Raw genomic sequence first — 10,792 nt, forward strand, 5'->3', positions numbered from 1 at the left:
GGGGGACACTCCCAGGGTGCCACCAGGCCGAGAGTAGATCTCACGGGTATGGACGATAAGGGAGAAACGTGAAAGGTTTAAATGAAGCATCATATGCCCCAAGTACCTCCCACTAAATGTTCTACCTAGGGTTCATTAACTTAGACAATCCGACTACTGATTTTAGTCTAAGTCATTTATAAAGTCCACTCATAAACAACTTTTATCTATGAAAAAAAACAAGCTCAAGTAGTCACATTTAAACACTTTAATGGATTGTCCTTAACTTGCATGCATGCATCAAATCTATCTAATTTACCTTCTAGGTAGGTTCCCAGGTAGGGGTATTACGTTTCCGTTAACTTAAATACCCTAGTCTAGACAGAACCCGCCTTATAAAAAGGTCCCTTATAGATAGATTTGCTACACTTTAACCTTTTATTAGTCAGTTTAATCCTATTAAACTGGTTAAAAGATTAAAGCCTAAGGGTTGCTAATCATATTAGAACTATGATTTTAGGTCTATGTTATCTAAGTTGTAAACATTTTAAAACCATGAATTAAACCTAAGTGAGCACGCATGTCTTTCTTATTGCTTTTAGTTCTAATTTCTCTTTAACCTTTAAAAAGAAACAATTAAAACACATTGCCATACAACAAGGTATTTATAACGCTTATAAAGTAACATATGTGTCATGCTTCATGAAATGTCCGGTCATTACTATACATAACTTTTATATAAAAGTAACAACCAAGCAAACATGTTTTCCATACACCCTTATACTATAACCATTATAATATAAAGATGATGCATGTTAATGCTTTTTATGCATGCATAAATATAATTTTTATATTATATGATGCATGAGCATGCTCTTACGTACTTTAAATCATGCTTCTCTAAATCATAATACTCATAATAAAGAGATAATGCATGACCAATGCATAACCTAAGGTGGGTTTTCTATATGTGCATACCATATGGCATATAAATTAAACATACATCTAATGTATTAAAACCACAGATTAATGGACTGGGATGAACCAACACAAAACTGGAATGAAAAAATTCTATCTATTACATTTTTCCACCGAGCAAACCGGTTCACAGGAACCGAGTCTTGAACCGTCGAGCGAAGCTCCATCGTTTAGTAAACACCTCCAAGTAAACGATCGTGTAGCGCACACTATACGATAGCGCGAAAGCTAAACGATCACTTAGATGACAACAAGGCCGCGAAGCCTGATCGTCTAGACGATCATTTAACACGTTAATGGTAAACGGTTTACCACGCATTTACTCCGCAATCGTATAGTCAGTATAAAGATGTCTAATTTTCCCATGGGGACGGGGCCCCGCGGGGATTCCCCAATTAGGCAGGGAATGGGGGAAGGAGTGAGGGAGAAAAATTCCCCGTGAGCTAAACAGGTTCCCCTCCCCGCCCTGATTAGCTTTTACATATTTATTTAGAATAGTTATTTAATGTTATGTTATTATTATTATTGTATAAATATTACATTTATATTTCAAATTTGATTATTTATTGAGAAAGATAATGAATATGTTTAAATTGAATGTTTAATTTTAGATTATATATGTGAATAATTTGATTTATATTTATTTCTTTCTACTAAACAAAAATAATTAGCTTTTTTAGGCCAAAATTTGAGTAATTTATCTTTAAATTTAAATTGTCATATAAAAATAACCATAATAAAAAATTTAGTGATAAAGTTGATTATTTAATTAAAATTTGCTCACATTAATGATTTAAATTAATTGACTTTTTACCAAAAAAAAAGGTAACGGGGAATCCCCGTTCTGGTCCCCATGGGAAATTTCACAGGGATGAGGAATGAAATGGGGAACAGGGATGGGGAATGGCATTCCGGCCCCGCCCCACCCCATGGACATCTCTAGTAACGAAGCGATGAGGCTTGCTAAGCTATACGATCGTCTAGTGTACATGCACGTTAAACGACACTCGAATATCCGATACTCAGCGATCGTCTACCTCATCGTCTACACGACTCGACCAACGCTTGGTCGTCGTCTTCTGCGAAGAACAGCAACCCTTGCTCCAAACTTTGTCACGAACGACTCAAAACTTAAACTAACTTTGAAATTACAGACTCGATAGCAATTACTTATGCCCCAAAAAACAGGGATCTTTACAATTAACTGAAAATGTAAAAGAATTTAACAAACCGAGGTTCATCCCAGAAAACTCCATTAATCCACACATCCACAAATGATTTAACAATTAAACAGAGACTAAATATGTTAATACCCACTGAGAATGTAAATGCAATTCACAGCAATGAATTTGGAATATCAGAAACCTGACTCTGATACCAATTGAAGGAACTCTTATATAAGAGTACCTATGGGCGGAAGCGGAACTTTCCAATTCATTATGACAGAATTTTTACATAGACATTCAGACATACAAATACGCATTAACGACACTAAATTACTGACATGCTTAAAGGATAAATAAACAAGAGATCATGAGAACATACTAGTTGAAGACTTTTCTTCACTTGAAATCTCGCTCTCTCCACGAACGACCTCTCACTCTCGCAAAACCAGCAAGTAATCGTCCAACAACACCCCGGTCATCTACACGAATAGCTTCACTCAAACAACAGGAAACGGGGACAAAACTACCACTCAAAGCCTCAGTATTCTCGAAGTGAAAATCCAAAGGGTGGGTTGTGATGGGATTGGTAGAGATGAGGAGGAAAGGCTATCGTGTACTAAGATCAAGCAAGTGGGAGAATGGAAAGACTATCGTATAATCGGGTGCTTGATCGTTTAGTGCGCGGTACATGATCGTGTAGTAAAAGCTTGACGATCGTCTATACGATCGTTTAGTTACGCTAAGGTGCTAAGCGATCGTCTATTAAATGGTACGCGGTCGTTTAGGAAAACGTGGGTGCGGGTGTGCAATCGTTTAGTAAGCTAGCGCTATCGTATAAGCACTGCAAACACTAAGCGATGGAGTACTTATCACACCGTGAGCAATTATGCGTGTATATTACAAAATAAAAACCATTTTCATTTTATTCTTCAGTTACGAAAACTGAAATGAACTTCTCACTAACGCATGAATTTGGAGAAAACGGTGGACAATTATCTCATGGTCGTCCAATTAATAAATTAATAAATATAATCATATTATATTCATAACCTATAGTTTGATATCATATATCAACCATAATGTTTTCTCCTTTACTTAATATAAATCATATTTATATCCAATTTCCTCCATATTAATGTATCTCATAAATTTAGTCAATCATATCATATATAATTGACCAGTTTAATTATATCATATATAATCGAACTCCCTCTTGTCAATTTGAACATTTCAAACTAACTTAAAAACTGATTCTCAACTTGTATCCAAGCTACCAAGGGGACCTTATGAACTTATGGCTCGAAGCTCCATCGGTACGTGAATAATTGACTAAACTCTTTAACCACGAGATCCACCATCCGTTAATTGTCAGACATTCCACTAAAGACCGACAGCTGAACTCTTCTTACCACAGATATATTTCTATGTCCATCGGATATAATCAATCATGAGTACGATAACCCTTCACAAATGCTCACAAGTATAGCTGGGCTAATTTACTGTTTTGCTCCTGTAGTTACATCTCACTCCTTAAGTACCACTGATTCCTCTAATTAACAATATAACATAGTCCTACTATGTGTGAACACCTCTCGGGCCATGAGAAGGTGTGTAGCGCCACATCGTGCAAGCCCTGGAATCAGCCCTTAAGGGAGCTATCTATCTACTTACCCCTACTTCGGGGAATGAGTGAATTCCATCTTGTGTAGTTGAGTTCCCAACCCCTAAATCAGACGAATCCTCAAAGTGGTAGGTTTTAGTCGATGGCCTGGCCACTCGCACCCATGCAAATCAAAGGACCGCCCTCCAATGGCAGGAGTTCCCAACTCACTTAGTATTGAGGTCATGTTACCTATGGTCATCCTAGTGAAGTAAAGTCTTTATCATGAACAACGTTATATAACGAGACGTTAACACTTCGTGGTCAGGTCTTATACAAACTCTTTGTATAGAATGCCCCCGCTCGTATGTCCCCTACACGAATGATCAGGATCAGACCATCTGTGACAAGTCACAACACTTGTAACTATTCCATAAATCAGGCTGCATCCATAGCACTACCAAGATAAGGTTTCCCTCCTATATCCATATACTACATACCATTTTGGTTATCTCTTAATACATGATCCACTTGTATGTCCCCACATACATACTTAACTTACATAAAGATAATCAGAGATTTTAGTTTATTGGTTTGTGGTAAAGCAAATAAAACATCAAAAGTGAACAAAATCAAGAAGTGAAGTAAATATCATATATTATACATCACAAGCGTTTGTACAAACTGTTTACAAACTACAGGACACGAGACTTTAGGGCATCATCTCCAACAATATGTACTTTTAAAAAATAAAAATTAAAAAAAAATGCAATCAATGTCTTATTCCAAATATGATGGATACAATAATTGGATTATAAGATTTTTTTTTAAAAAAAAAATAGTGTTCATACAGGCAAATTATTATAAAGTACAAAAACTGAACCAGATAGCACTGACATAACAACTCTGCACACCCAAACACAGACATATCAATTCAGTATAACAACTCTACACACCTAAACACAGACACCAAAACTCCTCAGACATCAAAACTCTCTTGACATCAGAACTCCTCACATCCTATATCATCTCAGCGTCCCAAACAGTCCCTAAAAGGTATCTAACATATGTCTTTGAATATTCAAACTTAAGATTTTTAATAAAACAATTGCAAGATTGAGTGATCAAATTTATAACTCCAAGAAATGATGGAAATGTCAATTACTAGTTAACTAAGTTTATTTTGACATGTTTGTATCTATTGAATTATTGAACTTTAACTAGTATTTAATTCATCATAAATCTTTCAAATTTGATGTCGATACTCCAAATTTTCAATGTGTCTGATAGATCATGAATCTATTTTGATATTTTTCATATATCTATTTAGCACAAAATTCAAAGTTGAGTAGAATTGTTATCCGAAAAATTTATTAATTTAAAAAAACATTGAATATGTTAGGAAAATTGAATAGATACAAAATGAGTAATTTTGAAAGTTTAGGGTTATATAAATACAAAATCGAAAGTTCAAGTCGTGTACTTGTTTTTTAATCTACTTTTTCATCATATTTTTTTAAAGCAACAATAAATTTATCTAAATATTATCTTAATTTCACATTAAAGAGTTTGATTTGTAAATTTTGTTGTGTAAGAGTCCCTCAAGATTAACTTCTTAACTGTTTCTAAAAAATACTTTTAATTACTTGAAAAGTTAATTCAAACAAGTTTAAACTAAAATGATAAATCTTTTTTAAAATATCTAGTTAGAAAACGAAACCGATATCATGGTAAATAATTTTGACTATGGGTAAAATATGACAATAATTCATGTACCAAACTTTTTTTTTAAACGAAAAAAAACACATTACCTCACGTGCTAATCAAGGATAAGAGAGATAACACAATCATTAACAATCCTTTGGATGCAACTTTGGAAAATTAAGAAACTTTATTAACCTAACTAACTTTATTAGGCTTGTTTTCTAATAAATTACCAAAATTAACCTCATACAATGAACGATAAAATTTTCGCTAATATCACTATCAAATGATTTTGTAATATTACAATAATTGCAATTAGATGCATGCTTTAGAATTTGGTACATTGGCATTTAATATTTTTGTCCGACCGTGTCAACACCCAAATAGTACATATTCTTTTTTATTTGTATCTATATATAATACTTGAATTTTAAAAATTTTATAATATGTCTATTTTTTTTAATATTTGTATTTAATAGATTCTTAATCTCTTAATTATTTAAAATATATAAAAAAAAAAACACTAAATTTTTATTAGACATTACACATGACTTTGTGTCTAGTAAACACCATTGGATTTTTTTTTTTTTAAATTAATGTATCTATTAACTAAAAATTTGAAATTGTGTTGTTTGATTAGAAGCAAACATTTTTGTCTAATAAAATTGTTCATTATTAAACATTTTTTTTTTTTTTTAGATTTATAAGATTTAAAATTGAAAGATTATAGTTTTATTAGATATTTTTGAGTGACTTGTTAGAACGAAAATTGAAAGTTTAAAATTTATTAGTCACAATTTTAAAAAAACTAAACTTATAATTTACCTTCTTATAAATGTAACTTGAAATGCACCATTTAGATTAAGAAATATTTATATGTGAGAAAAGTTGAAATGGAATTAAGTTTTTTTCTAAAAGTTATTTTTATAAAAGATTAAAATAATAAAAGGGAAAAAATGCATTTGGGGGCTTGAACCTGCAACCGGACTAAAAAACAAACGAAGGCAACTCAAACTGTCGTTACACCGAAGGTATCCACATAATTATTTTTTTCTTAAAAACGATAAATTTATAGTTAAAATTAAAATCATTTTTTTAAGTTTAAATATTATTTTAGTCCATATATTTTTTTTACTTTTGTTTATTTTGAAACCTATACTTAACGTTTATTTTGGTCATTATACTTACAATTTTGATTTATTTTGGTTTATGTACTTTTAAAATGTTTATTTTAATTCCTGTACTTTCAACTTTGGTTCATTTTGGTTCTCAAACTTTAAAAAAGTGACCATTTTCATCCCTTAAAAATGAAGTAGAAATGAAAATGAATAGACTAAAATAGTCATTTTTTGAAAGTACAATAACTAAAATGAATCAAAGTTGAAAGCACATGGACAAAAATTGAAAGTATCAAGATTAAAATAAATACTTTGAAAATACAGGGACTTAAATGAACAAAAATTAAAAATATAGGGACCAAAATAATATTCATTTTTTTTTTATCATCAACAAAAGAGGCTATATATAACCAAACCAATTGAAGTCATGTGCCCCTAGCCCCTTCATAAATTCGTCGTTGTTGTCAATTTTATCGTACTACAACCATATGAACAATGAAATTAATGCAAACTTCATAAAAGTATGGAGATTATAAATAAATGAAAATTCTTATAAATAAAAGGATTAAAAAAATATTCATATTTTATAGCAAAAAGTTTCCAAAGAATTTTCAAAAATTTTTTATATAAGGTGTAAATATTTTTGGATTTTTTTTTTTAATTTAAAAAGATCCCTAATAAATGATTATATAAAACAAAGTGAAGATTTTAGGCCTTGCTCGATTACTTTGTTTTTTTCCTAATAATAATAATAATAATAATATATAATTCAATGTTCAACGAATTGTATGAATGTTGACTTACGATCTACTTGGACTCGAGAAAAATGAGTGGTGTTTTATTATTACTATTTTAAAAGAGATTTAATTGAGGTTATGTTAGAAGTGAACTTGGTTTCGCTAGAACACAATTATTGTTGATTTTCAAATCCATTATTAATTATTTTCTTTTTTATAATCGACCCTACTAATTTGGGATAAATTTTAAATTACAATTCATGAAATGACAAAAATATTGAAAGCTGATTACCAAAGGAGATGGTACTCAAGCTTTGACATAAGTTCCTTTGTATGGAAGGAAAACTTTTGTAATTGTATCAACGTCATCATTAACGGAGATTCTGTGTCATTATTGAGGTGGATGGTGTTTCTCTCAAAAAAACATAAAAGAAAAATAAAAAATGTCGTCTTGTGATAATTTATTTCGTTTTTACACTAAAGTTCTCTTTTGACAAGTGCTTTATACAACCACATATTTTTAGATAAGGTTTTTTTTATTAAAAAAAAAAAATCAAGTTTCAAATATCATTTTGATCTTTTAAATTTTGTTCCATTTTTATTCTTATATTTTCGAATGACAAATTTAGTCCAGGTACCTTTTTAATAAATTTCAAATTTGATCCCTCAAAGTTAAATTTAACTAAATAATAATGATAACTTTTCATGAAATGAAATATAATATATGAATATATTTTCAAAATTTCTAGTCAAGAGATTCATAAAAATTTATTAAAAGTCCAAAAACTAAAATTGAACAAACTTCAAAGTAGAGGAACTAAATAGATATTTTAACGTAAAATTAATCATCGTCAAGTTCCCATTTTCCCACATGTGGTATCCTAAAAAAGGGAAAAAATGGTGAAAAGAAAAAGAAAAAGACTATCTAAAAAAACTAAAAGATTTGTGAGAAAGATAGTTTAAATACTATTTTGGTTTTTGTACTTTTCATTTTAATTTATTTTAGTCTCTATATTTTTTGGTGTTTTCAAAATATTCAATTTGCTCTCAATATTTTGAGGTTCTTTTATTTTATATTGGTCAATGTACTTTAAAAATGTTCACTTTGATCATTTTGGTCATCAAACTTTTAAAAAGTAAACACTTTAGTCCCTTCAAAATGAAAACGAATAGATCAAAATAAATATTTTAAAAATACATAAACCAAATTAAACATATTTAATGCATCGAGAGTTGCCTAAGTCCAGACCCAAATCCCATAGGATACTTTAAGAAGGCATAGGAGAAATTACGTCATGAAAAATAAATGTCAATGCCCAAGGATTTAGGGCGACCAACAAGGCCAGTGAATATATAACAAAGCGAGAAAATAATTGAGCCAAATTTGGATTGGCACCCTGCAATCTTAAACATAACTGTAGACGCGTGTCAGATGATAATATACTTATAAACAACCCAATTCAACTACTCTCATGGGAAGAGGAAATAATCTTCAAATGATAGACCTGACCTTACTTCTTTTTTTGTCTAGTTAAATTAGTCACTCCTTATACTAACTTAAGCACCGTAGTGCAATAGGCTCGACATTACGTCAATGTAAAGATCTCTTACGCAAGTCAACTCGAAGAATGTTAAAACTATATTAAAGAGAACTAGGTTGGAGGTCACGACCACCAAAGACCCAAATTGAATTTCAATGTAAACGAGATCCGAGTGTCAATAGAATGTATAGAAATTAAACTGTGGGGAAAATATCTTTTTAACCCCTAAGTTTTGAGGGATAGGTGCATTTAGTCCGTTATGTTTTAAATTAACCAATTTAATCTCTAAGTTTTCAAAATTGGGTTTAAAAGGTTTTTCTTAGTCTCTAAGTTTTTTAAAACTTAGATACTAAATTGACCAATGTAAAACGCGACAAATTAAATGCACCCACACTCCTCGAAATTGAGAGAGTAGAAAGATATATTTTTTTTCATAAATTTTTAAAAAGAAAAGAAAATGATAAAAGTAGTATTTAGACAAGGATGTTAAAAAGAAAAAGGAATATACAATCATGCGGTTGCGAGGAGTCATGAGTGGAAAATTGGGGAATGGAGAAGATGACAAACCCTCACGCCCCCACTTAGACGCCTTTGTCTTGTCGCTATCCGTATTAATTTCCTGTGTGGCTATGCCTACATAGCCCTTCATTATTCGTTTGACACGTGTAATTCATTTATTGGTTCCAGCCTGAATGAAAAAAACACGTGTTCTCTTGATCCTTTTTTTGGCGGGGACTAGGTTTTTTGTTTAAATAATTTATTTTTCATTTTTAAAATATATATAAAACACGTTTCTCAACTATATATAAAGGACACGTCACTCTCGATAAATTTTCATTTTACTCTTGAAATTCGAAACTAAAAAAAAAGTAAGGTTTTTAATTAGTAAAAACCCAATTTAATTTTACTCTTTAAAAAATTTAGGTAAATATTAGTCAAAAAAATACCTACATTCAAAAAAAAAAATAATAATTATTATTACAAAACTCTAAGTCTATCTATCTTCATGCATCCCTTTTAATTACATAATAAAAGATAATTCATAATTATCATTTTTTTTAATATTCTAATGTGAAACAGACGTATATTTGATAAGTGAGTAGACTGTAGAAAGATAATGAACTTCTAGATTTATGTAGTTCCTAAATTTTAAAAAAATATTTAGTATGTCACTAAGTTCTCGTTTTCTGTGTTTCTTAGATTTCTAAAAATTTATCAATTTTGTATCCATTAGATTTTCTTACGTATTTCATAATGTGAAAAGTTATATGTTATATTAGACATTAAATTTAACTTTTGTTTAATAGGTATAATTGGACACATTTTAAAAATCAATGTATCTATTAAGTACAGAATTTACATAATCTTTGTCTAATAGAATAATTAATTTTAAACATTTTTAATATTCTTGAGATATATTATATCTAAATTGAAAAATATATATTTATCAGAAATTTTTAAAGGCCTAAAGACAACAATTAAAAATTTATAAATTTATTAGTTACAATTTTCAAAACGTGTAATTTAACCTTCATAAAAATGTAATTTTAAATATATTCTCATATATATCTTAATTAAGTAATAATAATTACGAAATATAAATCTTTATAGAATCATTTACCTAAATATATATATACAAAAAATCATTGATATTTATTTATTATTAATTTTTTTTGTTATTTTATTAAAATCCAATGTGACAAAAATTAAAATGAAGTTATGTTCTTCTCATCCATTTTAAGTGAACTAAAAAGATTTATGATGTCCTTGTAATCTGTAAACGACTTAAGCAAAATTTATAATTAACTTTAATTTTTATATAAACTAAATAGATATATCTAAAATATAATTATCGATTTTTTATATTTAATTAAAATCGATATACATATATATAAAACGTTACAATTGGAAGAAGTATGTGCTTTAAAATTCTTAACAGATCCATTCCTTACTCAAATATTCTTATTAA

The sequence above is a fragment of the Benincasa hispida genome, chromosome 9 (assembly GCF_009727055.1).
Source record: "Benincasa hispida cultivar B227 chromosome 9, ASM972705v1, whole genome shotgun sequence".
Classification (NCBI taxonomy): Eukaryota; Viridiplantae; Streptophyta; class Magnoliopsida; order Cucurbitales; family Cucurbitaceae; genus Benincasa; species Benincasa hispida.